Genomic DNA, 21,403 nt, shown 5'->3' on the forward strand with positions numbered 1-21,403 from the left:
AAAAGAAGTACTTTTGCTGGAATTATCTGATTCGATATAACCATACCTCTGAACGCGATCAATAGGTCCCACAAACATTTCTCAAAATAGCACAAACCTTTAGATATAGACACAGTCAAAGCCCACTCTGAACCGGGAAGATATTCTAATTCTCCTAACCTTTCTTTCAAACCTTTTAAGGCCATTCTTCGCACCATGATTTCTTAGAAACACATAAACACAAGCCCGAAACCATGACTTACTCTTACCATAAAAGAATTCTTGCTTTATCAGAGCAACTCTAAGAAATTCCATCAAAGTGATCTTACTCATAGCCGACTTCGCTAGTTCCAAGTCTTCTTAAACCTTCAAATCACAATACAAGAAGCATGCCACTGAATACCTCACTGAGCCAAATCCGTAGGAAACCATCTAATCACTCTAAAGACCTCTCACAACCATAGTACCTCCTCAAATCATTACCACGTACCAATGTAAACCATTACATCTATCCGAGTAGCTGCTCTCGATAAATATCACCAAGTACACTCGCAAATCCTGTTAAACCTCGGTAAACCTGTCATACCTCAAATCTGAACTGAAATTCATCGAATCCGTGAAGGTAATTTACTGGGAACCCATAAGTTTTCCTGGAAACATAAACATGGTCCATCAAGCTCTAATCGAACAATTCTTACATGGAATGAATGAACAACCCCTGAATACCACCAATAGTCACTCGAACTGACTCCAACTTTCCGAAACCAATCACAATCCTACCACACATCTGTGGTGGCCAATTCTACTATTTTCCTCATGCAAAATCGATCATGTCTATCACCCTTGACTCTAAAAGCTGAGTCCTATCCAAGTTATCAACTTAGTTCCGTAGAACTATACCATACGATTGCAATCTTCATGTTTCTCAACCTTTACCCGATACGCAAATCTGATTTACCCCGAACTTTTTGATGCGAAATCTGTAGCCTCATATAATACTCCTTTAACCATCGAATCTCCTATTGTAAAACCTCGATACGTCTATCACCATTTTCAAAGCATCAATCTCGTAAATTCTTGCGCCAACCTCGTACAACTATTCCCAAGCCTTTAATATCCAAGAGTGCTCACCAAGCTATCCAGTCAACATTATTTGCAACATAATGCACTACCACGGATACGGTCTTATCTTATCTCGAAAATATAACTCTAGTCCTTACATAATAGGGATTTCAACAATTCCTTTTTCTTAGACCACACAAACTCATCCATTGAAGAGTTTTATGAAATTAACAAACTATGTACCACACAAGCCACTTTCATAAGCCTTAATATGTCGGTTACCTGAAATATGCTTCTCACTTGTTGCTGATCACGAAACCTCACGGAACTTTTCTGTAGACTCCTTCCTTTAAGCATACTCATGATCACACCTCGTCCGAAATATGTAAGACAACATCTCCACAACCGATACCGACCCAAGTAATCCCGAAGATGTATCTTATTATTATCGATTCTCGATCAACTATACTTTTTCTTGACTCTTCACTTCCCCAATTCTAATCAAATCATAATCATTGTCACCGTATAACCATTTCTCAAACCTACTCAATAGAATACCGCATAATCATAAGTCTTGCAAACTAGCCGAGTCAATCCTTGAGATAGTAGTAGGCCACACACTCTACACATTAGAGTTCCCTTAACTCACTCAACTCTAAAACTAAGTACTTTCTAAATCCAGCGTAACACATACACAGTCCTACGGATGTCCCCACGTATCTCCACAAAGGTGCCTTCGCTCAAATTCCTTTAACTCAAAATCTGACATGTTCTCTACAACAACCTCATCATTGATTTACCACTTCAAAAGTCCCAATGTCAAACTATAACAACCCTAACCATTCGCGCAATTATCCCTTCATTCGATCAACTCAACCAAGTAGCAACACCAGAAGTAGCCGGAACTAGCAAAAACTTACAGAACTGAAACAAGGCTCTCAACCCTAATCCAATATTAGATGCAACACATGAAAGCTCCTTAAGTACTAAAACTTCGCACTTGTCCAATAATAGGGTCATTCTTATTAGTCAACCATCGGCTCTCATTGGCCTACGGCATAACCAAACTTACCATGTACGACCGCAACATAATCCTCAATAAACTAGCTCTTGATTCCACGATCTCCTTATCATTTCTCTAAACAAGATGACTAGGACCACAACTACCCAATATCTTAAGTCCCCGCTCATCACAAGTAGCATTGCTTTTCGATCTAGAACTAATAACCACTTCCTTGAAAGAACCCACAACCACTACTATATAGTCACGTCGAAGTGCAACTTAATTTTTCACGACCAAAGACAAAATCCACTCTCGCACCAATTGCAACCTTATCCTGACAAACACGTCAAATACCAATTTTTTCCCTTCCTAATAACGGATTAGTCTATCCAAACCGTCTTCCTTACACCTCCATCCCATTAACACGAAAAGTACTCATACCAAAATACCCAGAGAAATCTTACTTCGCTTCAGGTTTCCCACAAAAATCGTCCTTCATTTCCTTATTCTCAACTTCCCTTCTTATTACACGCAGTCACTATCCTTTTGCCAAATCCGATGGTTATTACCAAACTTACACTAGTCCTCATATATCAACATCTAATACACTGTCACTGCTGAATCGTTGACCTGCCTTTGGTACACTCGTGCATCGCAAACCATCATAATACCTTGACGATGTAGAAACTTTTTCCAAACTAATAATACCTCGAACAAATCATTCTTGTTAACCTATAAATGAACTTTTGCGACTTCGGAGCAACCCAACGTTGAAATATGGTAATCATTTGACCCTCTATACCATCTCTCCCATACCTCAAGAAAACCCCTATAATAAACGAGTCTTGACCATGATCCCACACAACTGAATTCTCAAGCCATAGCTAGAAACTGAACATGTTCACTCGTCTGAATTAGGATACGCATCTCGTACCATACTAAGCCATGTCATAACAAAACCGTTCGCATAAGAATTTAAGAATGAGTTCCCACTTTCCATGGGTGATTAAGATAAAGATATTCAGATACCAATTGGAATCGACTAGATACCAATTCGAATGAAGCAGCACAAAGGAATGAAAAAATTAAAAGTTTTCTAAATATCCTATAGCCTCTTGCAGATAAGTACTGTGCTCATCATACCGATCCACAAGACTCTACTAGCCATGCTCTTATACTTATAGACCGGGTAACCTAGGGCTCTGAAAAAAACATGCCATGACCCAAATCATTGGTCGTGCGGGCACCCACGCACTCCCCCCGGGTAAACAAACCTTCTCCTTCCTAACATATAATCTATCAAGGTGGAAAAATAATATAAGTGCCAATAAGTCACCAATATCATATAAAAGTAATAAGTGCGAAAATATATAAGCTACCCAAGGCATCTAGTCAGTATCAGTACAAGAGATACTACTCACTACATAAGTCTAAATCAATACGTACAAATATCTAAAAATTTGCCATACAAGGCTCATAACATGATAAGGAATATGTCTGGAAAATAAGAGACAGATATAACGAGGAATGGAAACTTGGGCTGTAGATCTAGCAGTGGCTCACCCTATGTGTCTAAGGGAACTACCTCGGGGATCACTCACGAGGGCGTGGCGTGCATCCTGTGTCAAACTCTACACCCCAAAAATGAGTGTAGCAAGGAAGCATCAGTACAAACAACACGTACTGAATAGGCCTCATAGGTCGACAACAGTTAGTTCACATATATGAAAGAAAGAAATCAATAAATAGGCAAGAAAATAATCAAATATGGTTACTAAGCAAATACAAGTCATCTCATGGTAATAAGAACCACAATAGATCTCTGTAACCTCAAGTCATAGCCTAGGAGAAAATCTCTAATCCTCGTGTCCATCAATTCCCAAGTACGTATTAATCAAGCATATGAAAACTCAAGTCAATAATCAACCAAAGAATCAATGCTAAAACGCACCATGCAATACAATAAATACAACAACCAGAATCAGAGATGTTAATAGATGTAATATGAATGCACGTGCAATGTAATGCAATGCACTGGCCAACTGTCTCGTATCGTACATACGGGATATGGACAGAATGCTTCCACGTCTCGATAGTCATTCCACCAAGTCATAATCAACTATCTGGACCCCTCGAAATTGATGAATTCTTGAAAAAGGTCCATTTACCCAAAACTCAACTATTGGTCAAATGTTTTCACTTTAAGGCTCTGTTTCACAAAAGTCATCACAAATCTCCCTGATTACCTCTAGGCCTGTTCCACCCCTCCCCATAAGTCAAAAACACCCCAACGACGATGGAGAAAGGGTCAACAGGGGTAAAGGGTACAATGCCTAAATAACCAAACGGGTCATTACTAGTAAAAATTATACGGTCCGTTTAATTGGACCGTAAAAAGCCAACAGTGGATCACCCCCACTATTATCATTTTAAGGTGGGGCTCAACCAGATATATGGTCCGTATTTTATATACGGCCTGTACATCTGACCGTAAAACCCTAATTTTTTCAAAATGTACTCTCCTTGATTCGTTTAACCTCTAATCCTCTCAACACATGCTAAGCATGAACTTAAACTCTTGTATACTCAAGATGAACACGTCTAATCTTATAAAACCCCAAAGATAGTACGGCTCTCCAAATATATAACAACCAACTCACAGAGATACTTAACGTACAAAAGTACGAGGTATAACAATCTATCTCCTGATGATGCTGATTCGGGAGTTTTTGCTGAAGTGAACACATCACCTCCTCATGTTCTGGTTCTCCTTTGGCCCTTTCAGTTGTTTATTGCAGCACATTGATATTGCATGATTTGTTTTCCTTCTAAGCTTCTTGTTCCACATCGTTCATGATTATTTTCTCCACTCCTTCATCTGATTGACCTTTTTCTGGAGTATGATTTGTGTGTTTTGATGGACTCTTACTTTTTCTTGGAGTATGATCTATGTGTTTTGATAGACTCTTACTTTTTCCTGGACTAATCACAACTCTTTGAACTTTTGCTGGACTGTTAACTCTTTCTTTTGATGGACTGTTACTTTTTTATGTGTTTTCCTCCTCTTCTGGGTGAACCATTGTTGGACTACTAACCCTTCCTTTTGCTGAACTGCTACTTATTTCCTTTGTTGGACTGTTAGCTTCATGTGTGTTGCCTTTGACTGGCCTGATCTCCTTTATTTTACTTGTTATTTCTTCCTTATCAATTTGCTTGCTAGATGAACTCACCACTATATTTTGCCTTGAGTGACTTTCTTTTGTTGTATGATTTTCACTGACATGGACTTCTTTTCCTTTTGCAGTTGTGCCTCTATTACCATCCTCCATATCATTAGCATTGTCCTCCACATCCAATATGGAAAAAGTATTATGTGTCTCCACCCCATTGCCCTCCTCTTAAATGTTGGTGTCACTTACCTCTCCCAATATTACTCCACTTTTATCCTTGATATACTTATTCCTTCTTCTTTGCATCCATTCTTGTTTAGCTTGTATATTTCCTACAATCTTCCCACTACTTAATGTTTTCTTTTTCTTGGCAGCAGTCCCTATCTAAGTAGCAACTCTCTCTTCTTCACTACCTTTCATGAGTTCTTTCTTGTATTGCTTCTCCAGTTCTAGGCTCAATGCTCTACATTCAACTTTGCATGGCCTTGTAGCTTGCAGTGTTAATCATACTGAATATTGATCCATTTAGACTGTATTTTTCCAGTTACATCATCCTCTTCAGATATATGTATTCTTTTTGGATGTTCAGCTATACTTGGGTACAACTAGGTCTTGTCTGTTTGTTGTAGCCAGATCTATTGTAAGAGGTTTCCCAACTACTGAAGCTAAAGAAAAAACAACTTCTCTTGTAAAGAAATTAGGAGGCAACTCTAGGAAACTAATCCATGCAACAGCTATGGATGTTTCTTCATCAGGTTTGAATCAACGGTTCCGTATCAATGGCCTCATTTGACGACATCTCGAGTGGACTTTAATGTAGTATCCTGGTGTAGAGCACATAATCTTCAAATAGTGATAATCTAATCAGGATGTGACTATCCTCAACTAAACCAATTGTACACGATTCTTTAATTGAAAATTGATCCGAAATAGCTGTTCTCAACTCCTTGATATCTATTATGTCATACGAAAAATTCCCTATTAATGCAAATTGTAACTTCTCTTGAATAATCAATTCTTTACTTCTGATGATTTCCAAGTCGCATGAGGTTCACTGTTAATGTACACAACTAATTTTGGTGGAACCATTTTTGTAATTGCTTCAACATGTTTTAAAAGATCAGCATAATTAACACCAGAAGATTTATAGGTCATATGTTTTGTAATAGAAATTAAAGGGTTAGAACTGGAAGGATCTGAACAAATTAAGGGTGGTGGGTTCGTTGTTAATGGTGACTAAACTCCAGTAGGGGTTTGTCCATCAGTCAAATTTGCTATAGTGGCCGGCGGCAGCGTTATAGGTTGATAGATTTCGGTTGGCGGCTAGGTCAATTTCTAGAGAGTGTTTCACCAGGTTGACCAAGGATAACTAAATTGTGGTCTGAAACTTTGTTTTTGGCTTAACAGACCTTTATGATCATTTTTTGACCTCAGGACTGGTGTACTGCCTGTAGATGGAGTGGGTCCTGATGACCTTCTGTTGAAAAACTGTCTGCATCTACCTTCTTGAAATCTTCCATGATTAAAGTTTCCTGCAAACTTAGCTCTTTTGCTAATTTCTCTATCTTTCTCTTTCTGCAGTTCCTCATCCCCCTTCCTATCCTTAAATCTCTTACAACATAATTCTATGAAGTCATGGCATTTCCCTTCTTAAGTACATTGTTCCTATCCGACTTCCATATCCATAACACAATTTCCCCTTTTAGGGTGACATGCACTTTATTCCACTTTCAGTATCATCTCAAGTATCATTCGATACTATCAAACACTTTACAATTACATCCCAATAGGTAATCATCCTCACTTAGACCATGAACTCCCTATTTGCCACTTGCGCATTCGATACGTATGTAATTTGATAGGAAGAAAAGGTTACTTACTACTCTAAACTTCATGGCACGATCTAAAGTAGAAAGAAATGAGACAATCCTAAATGTCTTGGTGGTCAACTGTTTACATGTATGGCACACACACACATATAAAAGTGACCCCATTGGACACAGTTTCATAGACTCCAAAAGACACCTCAACCTAGGGCTCTGATACTAAGCTTTGTCACGCCTTGAACTTGGGCCTGGATGTAACACGACACTTGATACCTGACTGCATGTGACCGAGCGAACCACATGACTGGCTGAATCAACATGGGGACATGTACTGATGCGGAATAAAATTTGAAACATGAATAGTCTGGATGAATCAAAAGTCATCATAATAATATTGATAATAGTGTTTTAAATATAAGTGTGGACAATAGTTTGAAAACATAGTTGCGTAGCCCACAAGACTAAATGTAATTGAATATTGAACATGACATAATGACTAGTCTATGAAACCACTAACATGAGTCTGAAAATACAAAACTGTTGTTGGGACAAGGCCACTAACATACCTGACTGTCTGACATAACATGACTACTGAAAAATAAATGATAATGCCCCAGAGTAAGTCGGGCTCACCAACTAGCTGATATGGTGGAGTCCTCACAAGCAAATCCGTCGTCCTGAAAATCAACACATGCATCGTGAAATGCAGGCCCCAGGCAAAGAGAAAGTACGTACACTGGAATTGTACTTGTATATAAAGAAACTGAATAAAATAAATATAAGTGGGGTGCTCGGGAAATGGGCAGCCCAAATCAATAACATGGATACATGAAGTAACTCGAAAATGAAACTATAATTGTAAACTGAAGCTGTAACTGTAAATTAAATATGTACTGTAAGTTGTAAATTGTAACTAAATATTATAAAGGTGTAACTATTACTGAATAATGTAAAATTATAACTGTAACTGAAACCTGGACATGACAAAGATCTGCATGGTCAAGTTGTAAACTGGTAAAATATTTTAAGTGGGAGAACCTTAATATAACCAACAAACTGGAATATCCACGTGGGTAGGCGGAGTCTGGTCTCAGGCCCGCCCCAAAACAATCTCATACCTTGCTAGGGTATATGACACAAACTGACATAAAAGGATCCAATCAATAATATGAAGGTATCGTCCTAATTGGGGGGGAGCGATCCTTACCCTACATTGACATACTTAGTTTCAGACATCTGAGCCTGCTCGGTAAAACTATGCTACTCCCAAAAATGCTGAACATAAACATAGTTAGCTTAAACGCTCATTGATTTCATAAACCTGGTTTGTAAATAGTTTTACATGAAAGTCTGTATATATATATATATATATATATATATATATATATATATAATACCTGAGACATGAAAACATAACATTCTTAGTTCATAACTAGTATCTAGAAGCTCATGGAAAAGATAACACGAGCATACAAGGATTACAGACAGGTTTCATGGCAATCGTAATGATATACATGAATTCAATTATCTAAAACATGATTGAGATTGACAATACATACATGTAATTAACATGTATGTGAGGTTTTCATGAACTGGGGCATAATTCTCAAACTTTAAGGAGAAAAATAGTAATTTCATGAATTAACATGGCGTGGGGAAGAACAACAATGCTCCCACACGTAGATAGAAGTCCTACATACATGTAAACGCTCCAATCCTTTCACGACCCAGCTAGGGGCCACGACGGGTACCCGGAGCTAGTTACCGAGCACCGCTCATTCTACTGCTTATCTTGCTCATTTAATACTCTTTTATCAATTTTACATACCAATTGTAGGAAAATCAGATTTAATCAAAACATAAATACTTTATATACATTTGCCTCTCGGCCATAAAAATAATATACATACATATGAAAACATCTTGTGAGACCATCTAACCCACACTGCGTATCTACGGGCCTATACTAACATGATGAATACATAGACGGAACAAGGCTCCGCCATGCCCAAAATATGCATATATGAATGTACATCAAAAGAATAGTCATAAGCACCTGCGAACAATGGAGCGCTATCTATCAGCTGACAGCTACTGAGGACCTGGGCCAAGCTCTCCTCCCTGTCTACCTATGGGCATGAACACAGCGTCCGAAGAAAGGACGTCAGTACGAATATTGTACCGAGTATGAGAGGCATACATAATGAAAGGAGACATCAATAATATGGGGATAACATCAACATGAGATATCTGGATCTGACTGATAATCATGAATGAAGTAATGCATGCTATCTTACTCATACTCATCATCATGACATGTATGCATCATATGCAAGCTGCCCGTCCATGTCGGAACGGTGTGATAATCAATAATATTAGCCCCCGTCCAGGCCTCCCGCGTCCGGGGTACCATCTCATGCCGCCCACTAGTGGTGTCTGCCCACGGCCGTAGGTCGTGGTGTATCCGTATCGCCGCCCGCCGAAGCGGTGTCTGCCCGGCCAACTAGGCCCGGTGTGAAATGCTCATGACATGCTCAATATAAATGCTCATAGTAATAGGCTTATCATAAAATACTTATCTTATCATAATACGTATATAAGACTCATGATCAACTTTACTCTATCGGGGTGACGTAAGGTCGTGATCCCCCGATTACATTATGAAACCATCATGGACATTCCGCCCCACCTTGAAAGGACTAGTACATAAGGTGAGTGTAGGCAAGGAATAACATCATCATCATTCTAGTGTCATCATATCGCATAACTTATCTCATATAGACATTCATAGGCATAAGCTTTTAACTTCTTAGAATGTAAGAACTCATGAAAGGGATAGGGATTCAAACTAAAAGATTCATGCCATTAGAAAGAAGGACTAGCCTCACATACCTTGGTTGCTTAGCTAAGATATGGCTCACTTGTTCTCCGTCGATATCACGTCGTTACCTTCATAAGAGAATTCGTATCAACATTAGTGAGCTAACTATAAGAACGCGTCGCTAATTCTAGGAGAAGTCGGACAACGCTTCCTTCGCTCATACTACTTTTCTCGCGTTCTATATCAACTCCCAATATTCATAATATTATTCGCAATATCATGATCGACAATCGTCATTTACGTATATTTGGCAAAATCCACCATTTTCCTCCAATTTTCCATTATTTCTACTTCTAGCTCATCCTTGCATTTTCATGCATTTAATGCTTGTTTCATGATAAGAACATCATTTATAACGTATTTGTATTCACAACACTTCAATATTCATAGTTCAATTCCACTACCATTCCTTTATGTCACTATTCACTCAATAATGACCCATTTCTATGTTCTTCTACATTTCAAGTGTCTAAGATTTCCAATACTTCAAACAACATGGAATAATCATGAAACTTACCTTGGATGATGGTTGAACAATCCTTAAGTTGAGATACCCCAATTAGCCACAACCCTAGTTCCACCTTCTTGGGAATTTCTTGACTTAGAAGATCCTTTGATGTGTTCTTACACTTGATTCCATGAAATTAGTGTTGTTGGTCTTGATATTCTCTTTAATTCTCTTGAATTCTTGTGGAGGAATTATTTGGAATGTTCTAGAGGTCTCTTGAGTTGTTGGGTGAATAATGAAGTAATATGAAGCCTAAGTCCCTTTTTAAAATCACAAAATCTGATCTTTAATGAATTCTGGTCAGGGTGAACAGTGGTCGTAAACCACCATATACGGACCGTGTTTTGATTTACGGTTCGTCCACTGTGGTCGTGTTTAAGCATCCCAGAAACAGAAAGGTTGGCTGGGGATTATGGCATTTTACGACTGAGGTTTACGGTCCGTAAACCAGTTTATGGGCTGTCCTCCAAGTCGTATTTAACCATTCAATGACAAAAAGTTTTGGCTGATGGACATGGTAGTTTACGACCTGGTTTACGGTCCGTAAACCAGTTTATGGGCCGTAAACTGGGTCGTATTTAACCATATTCAACATTTACAGAAAGTTGAGATTTTTGACAAGCTAGAGGACGACTGCACTATACGGTCCGTAAATCACTTTACGGGTCGTATAGTGCCATATATGACCAGTGTGCTGAAAAAAAATTCGCGACTTCCTTATTTCCGAAAATTCTTAATTAGCCATTCCCGACTTAATAAAACATCATTCACTCAATTTTCATCATTCCACTCATCACACAAGTACGGAGAAATTTCCGAGGTGTAACAAATCCAATGAACTAGATTGCTTCTCTGACGAAGAACACCCAACACCCTAGCATGAATCCGTTGTGAAGGATTACCTTGGAAAATCATATGTTTTTGTTTATGAATCATGTATTTAGTGCTACGATTGATTAGGAATCGCAGAGAGGTTCTTACCTTGATGTGGGGGGTTGAGAGGACAGAAAAATTGTCCTTCAAGGGTTTTTTACGAAGTTGGAATATCTGATAAATGAAATTTCGAGGTAAATGTTAGATTTATATAACGGGACTTCGAGAGGCACTGGCTTGCTACGACCCAGCCGCTGAGTCATGACGAGTGCCTAGCCATTACTGACCAAACACCGCTACTCTCATACCTGTACCTTACTGGACAAGTGGGTGGTCCATAAGACTCATAGCTGAACCATGCTAACTCATATCAGGACAACTTTAAGGACTATCAATCATCTGTGCATATAAGCATGTATGTATATATACAGAAAATAATAGTGCAAGCCAATAAGGCTACCACTATGCTGTACCACAAAAGGATGGGAGCTGACATGGCTACATCTTGTCAACTGTACACATCTGTCTACAAACCTCTACTGGAGTACCAAACTGTAGAAAGGACGGGATAGGGCCTCACCGTACCCGTGTACATATACATCTAAACATAACATACCAAAACAGACAGCAGCTGTGGATCGAGTGGAGCACACCAACAACAGCTGGGAAGAGGCTTTACTGAGCTGGATCGCCTCTCTGTCTATCTGTACCTGCAGGCATGAACACAGCCCCCCGAACAATAGGGGAGTCAGTACGGATAATGTACCGAGTATGTAAGGCATAAGAGTAACGTAGACATAAGAGTCATGAAGAAAATCTGAAACTCGTAAGCTAAACTGACTGACTGAATGCATCTGTAAGTCTGATTATCTGAACATGCTCTGTGGGCGTATGATACGCATAGGTCGCAGTGCCGAGGAACGTACAGCCCGATCCATATCCCATATAACAGTGCCGAGGAGGGGTGCCCGAGAAATGGGCAGCCCAAATAAATAACATGGATAAATGAAGTAACTCGAAAATGAAACTATAATTTTAAACTGAAGCTGTAACTGTAAATTAAATATGTACTGTAAGTTGTAAATTGTAACTAAATATTATAAAGGTGTAACTATTACTGAATAGTGTAAAATTATAACTGTAACTGAAACCTGGACATGACAAAGATCTGCATGGTCAAGTTGTAAACTTGTAAAATATTTTAAGTGGGAGAGCCTTAATGTAACCTACAAACTGGAATCTCCACGTGGGTAGACGGAGTCTAGTCTCAGGCCGGCCCCAAAACAATCTCATACCTTGCTAGGGTATATGACACAAACTGACATAAAAGGATCCAATCAATAATATGAAGGTATTGTCCTAATTGGGGGGGAGCGATCCTTACCCTACGTTGACATACTTAGTTTCAGACATCTGAGCCTGCTCGGTAAAACTATGCTACTCCCAAAAATACTGAACATAAACATAGCTAGCTTAAACGCTCATTGATTTCATAAACCTGGTTTTTAAATAGTTTTACATGGAAAATAGTAATTTCATGAATTAACATGGCGTGGGGAAGAACAACAATGCTCCCACACGTAGATAGAAGTCCAACATACATGTAAACGCTCCAATCCAATGAACTAGTTTGCTTCTCTGACCAAGAACACCCAAAACCCTAGATTGAATCCGTTGAGAAGGATTACCTTGGAAAATCATATGTTTTTGTTTATGAATCATGTATTTAGTGCTAGGATTGATTAGGAATCGCAGAGAGGTTCTTACCTTGATGTGGGGGGTTGAGAGGAGAGAAAAATTGTCCTTCAAGGGTTTTTTACGAAATTTGAATATCTGATAAATGAAATTTCAAGTTAAATGTTAAATTTATAGGACGGGACTTCGAGAGGAATTGGCTTGCTACGACCCATCCGCTGAGTCATGACGATTGCCTGGCCATTACTGACCAAACACCGCTACTCTCATACCTGTACCTTACTGGACAAGTGAGTGGTTCATAAGACTCATAGCTGAACCATGTTAACTCATATCAGGACAACTTTAAGGACTATCAATCATCTGTGCATATAATCATATATGTATATATACAGAAAATAATAGTGCAAGCCAATAAGGCTACCACTATGCTGTACCACAAAAGGATGGGAGCCGACATGGCTACATCTTGTCAACTGTACACATCTATCTACAGACCTCTACTGGAGTACCAAACTGTAGAAAGGACGGGATAGGGCCTCACCGTACCCGTGTACATATACATCTAAACATAACATACCAAAATTGACAACAGCTCTGGATCGAATGGAGCACACCAACAATAGCTGGGAAGAGGCTTTACTGAGCTGGATCCCCACTCTGTCTATCTGTACCTGCGGGCATGAACACAGCCCCCCGAACAATAGGGGAGTCAGTACGGATAATGTACCGAGTATGCAAGGCATAAGAGTAACGTAGACATAAGAGTCACGAAGAAAATCTGAAACTCGTAAGCTAAACTGACTAACTGAATGCATCTGTAAGTCTGATTATCTGAACATGTCTGTATATCTCTGCTTACTGAAAATACCTCTGCGGGCGTACGATACGCATAGGTCATAGTGCCGAAGAATGTACAGCCCGATCCATATCCCATATAACAGTGCCGAGGAACGTACAGCCCAATCCATATATCATATAGGCCCCTTCAGGCATAATAGCCTAATGGCCCCGTCAGGCGTAATGGCCCCTTCGGGCATAATAGCGTAATGGCCCCTTCGGGCATCATAATCATCATCAATGTGCACTAGCTGATCAGGTGGTAATGCGTATATAACACCTCGCCCTTTTCTCATACCGCACATATATATAATATACGTGTATATAACGCCTTCTGGTCACGAGTCAATATGCATATATGTAAACGAATGGAATGCATAAATGTGAACTAACATAACCATGATACACAACTCAGGACCCATGAACAGAAGGGACAATCATAAGAGGGGTACAGGAACATCAAAGACTGAAGTACTCCTAGTGCTTCTCTTGCAATATAAAAGCTCGTTTACTCGTTGTGCACTTGTATCATAGGATCATGCCAAATAAGAAAGAAAGGGAAAGCCTTAACATACCTTTTGGCCTTCTTAACTACTTACGCTTATCTCTCTAAGCTCACAATCTACATTCAAGAATATTTATACCATTGTTAGGCTTATCTTTATATATTTGTCTTAAGCCTTCAAATGAAATCTATTTAGAATCTGCCGACATTCGGGCAGCATCTCACCTGTTTATATTCCTAGCCCGAAATCACAATACCAATAACAAACAACAACAACAACAACAACACAACACTAATATCACAACATCATCATCGATACTAAAATACTCCATAAAACGTCCCATATGATGTTCATCCAATTTTTCAACCAACTACTTTATTATACGACCATTTCATCGCTTTATCTCCGTAAATAAACCTAAAGTAATATCAATAGGGAGAGATTCATACCTTATTCTTACTAGGACAGCAATATCTTCAGTGTTCACATAGAATCCAAACCGAATCCACCGCAAAACAATACTGCAAATCACAACTACGCGATATCCGAGCCTAAACTAATAGTCCGCCACTTGAAAATCACTCAATTTATGATATCCTCACACCCTCATTTATTTTTTGAGTCTTTTTGGGAAATATCTGGTGAAAAAGAAGTGTTTTACCCTTTATATAGGGGGTCAAAGTCGGTGGAACCGATTTAATAATTGTCCTTCACGAACGCAAGGTCCTCTCGCGAACGCGATGGTCTGGAATTTCCATGTCCACCACGAATGTGAGGCCATCTCGCTAACGCGAAGGGCAATTTTGCCCAGTTCGCCCAATTTTCATCTTCCGCCCATTTGACCTCCAATCCTTCCAATACTTCTCATACATAATTGTAAACCCTTATAACCATAAAATAGGAGCATATTATTCCAGTGTTCACAATTAAGCAGCTGACACCTATGGAACTCAACGTCCAAACTACGAGGTGTAACATCCTCCTCCCCCCCCCCCCCCCCCCCCCCCGAAACATTCGTCCTCGAATGTTAAATTTTTAGGAATTCTACAGAAATTTTGCCAGAGTTTCCCCTATAATTATACCACTACCATCTTGCACAGGAACCCAAAATAATGCCACGCAGGGCCACATGCCAATATATACGACAATAAGGCCCCACACGACCAATTATAATAGTTGTAAGTAAATCCAATACCTGGAGGTTATGATGTCTCAAACTGGGCCTCCTGGGACAACGGAAACAGGTGCGGGTACTTAGTATTCATATCCTCTTCCACCTCCCCAGTCATCTCCTCGACATTATTAATTCTCCAGAGTACTTTAACAGAAGCCACATCCTTAGTTCGTAACCGACGGACTTGTCTATCTAATATAGCCACAGGGATCTCCTCATACGATAATTGCTCAGTCACCTGGATATCATCTACTGGCACAACTCTTAAGGGATCTCCTATGCATTTACGCAGCATGGACCCATGGAATACCGAATGTACAGACTCCAGATCAGAAGGTAGCTCTAGCTCATATGCTACCTTACCCACTGTACGAATAATTCTATATGGCCAAATGTATCGAGGGCTTAACTTACCCTTCCTGCCAAATCTCATCACTCCCTTCATAGGCGAAACCTTCAAGAAAACCCAATCTCCTACCTCGAACTCTAGTTTGCGACCCCAGTTATCTGCATAGGATTTCTATCGACTCTGCGTCGCTAGTAAGCTTTCTTGAATCACTTTCACTTTGTCGAGTGTTTGCTGCTTTAAATCTGGGCCTACTAATTGATTCTCTCCAACCTCAAACCACCTTATAGGTGATCTACATCTCCGCCCGTATAAAGCCTCATAAGGAGCTATCTGGATACTGGAATGATGTTATGTCCCGTATTTTCATACGTCGGGACGCTTTAAAATAAGCGCGACGAGTTAAAGGCAAGACTATCTTAAGATATGAAGTAGAGATTTTAACTTCCGGTTTCGTGTCGAGTCACAATTTATCCACAACTTTCGTGTGGCATTAAACTAGTAATGGAAAATTGGGATGAAACTAACCATAATTGGATTAAAAAGTGGGATTGGAAAGACAAAAAAAAAATCAGTCCACTTTATGCCTTGTTTGGCCGTGCCATGTAAGGCTTTGGTCAAAGAATCTTGACCCAATTTAGTGTAATCCACATGGCCAACTCAATGAGGGGAACATATTGACACAAAGTCTGATCACTCCACACCTTCACAACATAATTTTCATCACCACAAGTCAAGAAACATTTAGAGATAGAAAGAGTAGAGAGAGGTGCTCTCGGCTAAGAGCTAGCCGAGAGGGTGGGGTGATATTGTGCCCAGAAATTCCAGTTTTTCTCCATCAAAACTATCCCTCATCTAGTGTGTAAGAAAGTGTATTAGTTGTTGAAGAGAAACAAGAAAGTGAAGCACTCAATAGAGTTGAAAATTCGGCCAAGTGAAGCACAAGATTGAAAGGTAAGAATGTTTGTTGTTTCTTGCGTTGCATGATGATTTGAATGTATAGTTCATGCATGTTGTTGTTGGATTGTGGTTGTAGTTGAAGTAGAGAGTGAGCCGTGTGTGAGGTGAGTTTATGACTGATTTCATTGTGCATGTATTGTTAGTGAATTGAATATGTATCAACATATGTAAATGAACAAAGATTGTGGGAGTTTGGTTGTGATGTTGCATGTTGGCTATTGGACTGTTTTTGCTCGAATTTAAAATGAATCATGTGTTGAAGATTCTGATGAAGTCATGCTTAATCTTGTTGAACATGTATTGGAAATGAATTGAATGCATTGTAGTTGGATAAACGAATGAAAATCATGAAGTTGGAGTAGTTGTGATGAAACCGGGTAGGGGGCTGTTTTGGACGAATTCATGGACTGTTTTGGGCTATAATTTGATTGTTGTTGTTGCGGACATTGTAGTGTATTGTATGCATGTTGAATATGTAAATTAAGGTGTTCAAGAAACGAATTATGTTGATGGGTAAGGGCAGTCCAAAAACCGTGGACAGTTTTAGGGATTAGAAGTGAAATTGTGTGTGTTGAATGTTGGTTTTTGTTGCAAACGTGTAGTGAATGTAAAATGCCATGATTCAAGTTAAAACTGAACTGATTGTGGGCTGTTGTAAGAGTGAAGATGATGCTAAAACAGTTCCAAGATTTCATGAAAGTAAAGTCATGAAAAGTGTTGTGTTGTTGCAAGTTAAAACTGGAAAATTGCTAAGTAAGAATGGAAATGATGTGTGTGTTGGGTTGCCGTGTGTATGAGACTGTTTTGGGTGGTGTAGGGACTGCCCAAGTTCCCTAAGTCATGCTTAAACAAGTTTTGATCAATATATGAAAGAACGACTAGCCATGTTAGCTTGTAACGCTAGTTGGGTTAAATGCGAACGAAACGTCGTTTAATTGTTAGAAAGGAGTTGTGAATGTCACAATACGTGTTGAATGCCCTTGTAGACTAATTGTAGTTCTTCACATCTTGATATAGGATAAGTATTGTTGGGCAGCAAGTATAAGTTAGAATACAACTAAACGCAAAAGGTATGTAAAGCCTATTCCTTCTTTCTTTTGGCATGTCCTAGACGTAAGAATGAAACGATATGAATTTTGGGGTAAATTCTATTCTCTAGTTTCATGTATGGCTTATGAATCTATATTTCACTAATGTTATTGTCATGTACCTACAGTATGAGTGACTAATGAACGATGCATGAAAGTTCCTATACTTAAAGAATTGCACAACTAAAGACATACTTGACTTCCAAAAGCTATACCATATTAAAGTGACATATGTACATGAAGTCTAAAACGTTTCTTGTAATAGTTTGTTATGAGACTTGAAATGAACTGAAGGTGAACATTATTTTGACACTTAGAGCGGGTTAGTTGCTTATCCCTTGAGTATAAAAAGATGATTTGCATATATGTGGTTGCTTATTATTCTGCTCGTGCTTACCGCTATATCCTTCACTGAGTCCCGGGCCAGGGTACGTTTTCGTGCGCACATTTATTATATTAATCACCGAGCCCCTCACTAGAGGGCCGGGACACGTTATGTATATATATATGATGATGATATGATGATGTGATGATATGATGATATGATGATATGGAGATGATGGTGGCCAGGAGGGCATATTCCTTATTACCGAGTCCCTCAGGAAAGGGCCGGGACACGTCTATGTTTATGTTATGATGCTATGATTTTAAATTACCGAGTCCCTCATAAAAAGGGCCGGGACACGTCATGTATGTTTTATACAGAATGATTATGCAGCTTTGACTACAAAACTCTATAATAGCAATGATATGAGAATGATACAGATGAAATATGTTCAAAGGCAAGTTTTATGAAATTCTGTTGTTGCAATGCATCCTATGTACCGTGTCTCAATATAAGTCTATACTATGTTTCAAGCTTTACATATTCAGTACATATTCCGTACTGACCCCCTTCCTTCGGGGGGGCTGCGTTCATGCCCGCAGGTACAGACGCTCGCTTTGGAGATCCGCCAGCTTAGATCATCTTTCAGCTATTTTGGACTGCTCCTTTGTTCCGGAGCTAGCTTGTGGTATAACCTCCTTATGTTGTGTCCGTATGTGTTTATTTGGGTACGGCGGGGCCCTGTCCCGCCACATAATACGGTCGTTACTCTTAGAAGTATGTGGACATCGGTGTGGGTCTATTTACAGTTGTTGATGTGTTTTATGTTTTGACTTAAGTTTGGGGCGTACCCAGTCGTAATGGCAGCCTTGTTGGCTTGCATATGTGTGTATGTTTGGTATTTTGTATATCGTGGCAGCCTTGTCGGCTTGCTTAGGAATATATATAAATGTTGTTGTTTGATAAGTGCAACTTCTCGGGAGATGGATGACTAAGGCATACAGAACTTGACAAATCTAAATAACTCACTATCTTCTTACATACAAATGAGATCATGACATGCTAATTATAAATTATTAGAGTTAACAGATAAATCTGAGTGTCCAATTCGGGCACAAGTCACGGCCTACGGGGTTGGGTCGTGACAAAAGTGGTATCAGAGCGGTTAAATCCTCGGAGTGTCCACAGACTGTGTCTAGTAGAGTCTTGTTTATCGATGTGTTGTGCACCACGTTTATAAACAGGAAGCTACAGGACATTTAGGATGTCATCTTTTCTTCTCATTCTAGATCGTGCGATAGAGCTGTATTATCAGGATAAATTTTTCCCTAACAGATTGCTATGTTTTCAGCGATGCCTCCAAAGAAGGCGACAGCCGCCCAGAAGGGAAAAGCGGTAGTTGGGGAGACCAGTGGGACCCGGAGAGTCACTAGAGCTTATTCCCAATATGTGCCTGGGATTAGAATTCAGTCAGCGAGCTCCGCTACACCATCACTATCAGAGGAGCCTAGGGCAGCAGCAGCTGCAGGTCAGGAGACAGACTTACCACCAGCTCCTGCGGCTCCAGCAACCGAGCCTCCAGCTCCCCAGCCAGGGGCAGAGGATAGGGCTATGCGTGAAGCAGTACAGTTATTGACTAGGTTGGTATCGGGACAGGCTCGCAGACGTGGGTTAGGAGGTGATGATGCGGATAGACGCGACAGTTTGAGGGTTCGCGATTTTCTGACTTGTAAACCCCCAGAGTTCTATGGGTCAAAGCCCGCAGAGGATCCACAGGAGTTTATTCGACAGATGCTGCGTACGTTGCGGGTGACTAAATCTTCCGAGACTGAGTCGGTCGAATTGGCTTCCTATCAGTTGCGGGATGTGGCAGTTAATTGGTATGAGTCCTGGGAGTTGTCCAGGGGTGAGGATGCTCCACCAGCAGTATGGGACGAGTTCGTAGAGGCTTTTCTGGGTCATTTTCTGCCTCCAGAGATGAGGCGAGCCAGAGTTGACAGATTTATACACTGAAGCATAATGGTAGAAGTGTTCGGGACTATAGCATCGAGTTTGATTCGCTGGCTAGGTACGCGCCCGCTATGGTAGCTGACATGACAGATAGGGTGCATCGTTATGTAATGGGCTTGGATAATTATTTGATTGATAGCTGCATGGCAATGGCATCTCAGCCCGGTATAAATATCGCTCGAGTGCAGGCATATGCCCAGGGAGTTGAGGGTCGACAAAGAGGGCATCGATTTGATAGGGAGCAGGACAGGGGTCAACATAAGAGAGCTAGATCAGCTGGGTATCATTCTGGTGACTTTCGGGGCGAGCAGCCCCAACAGCAGTATAGTCGATATCCTTCCCAGCTCAGCCTACGGGATCAGTTGCGGGTTCTTCTTCTTCTTCAGTTGCTATGCGCCCTATGGGGCAAGGTATTCCGACACCAGCAGGCCGTGGCAGAGGCCGTGGAGGGGCTTCTAGTTCTGGCGGTCCTTCCAACCGCTTATATGCTTTAGCCAGCAGACAGGATCAGGAAGCGTCGCCAAATGTGGTCACAGGTACATTATCGATTTTCTCCCGAGATGTATATGCATTGATAGACCCCGGTTCCACATTATCATATATTTCCCCTTTTGTTGCTAGTAAAATTGGGATAAAATCTGAACCTATAGAACCATTTGAGGTAGCTACACCAGTAGGGGATTTTGTCTTGGCAGAGCTAGTATATAAAGATTGTTTGGTAGTCATATGTAATCGCTGTACCAGGGCAGATTTGATAAAGTTAGCTATGACTGAGTTCGATGTTATTATGGGGATGGATTGGTTAGCTTCCTGCTATGCTAACGTTGATTGCCGAGGCAAATTAGTTCGGTTTCAGTTTCCAGGGGAACCAATTATAGAGTGGAGGGGGAACACAGCATCGCCGAGGGGTAAGTTTATTTCATACCTCAAGGCAAGGAAGATGGTTAGAAAAGGCTATATTTATCACCTGGTTCGTGTGCATGACTTGAAAGCAGAATCACCGACTCTACAATCTGTCCCGGTGGTTAATGAATTTCCAGGTGTATTTCCAGACGAACTTCCAGGCCTTCCTCCTGAACGTGAGATAGAGTTCACTATAGATGTATTGCCAGACACTCAACCTATATCTATTCCTCCTTACAGAATGGCACCTGCAG

This window comes from Lycium barbarum, chromosome 4, assembly GCF_019175385.1.
Source record: "Lycium barbarum isolate Lr01 chromosome 4, ASM1917538v2, whole genome shotgun sequence".
Taxonomy (NCBI): domain Eukaryota; kingdom Viridiplantae; phylum Streptophyta; class Magnoliopsida; order Solanales; family Solanaceae; genus Lycium; species Lycium barbarum.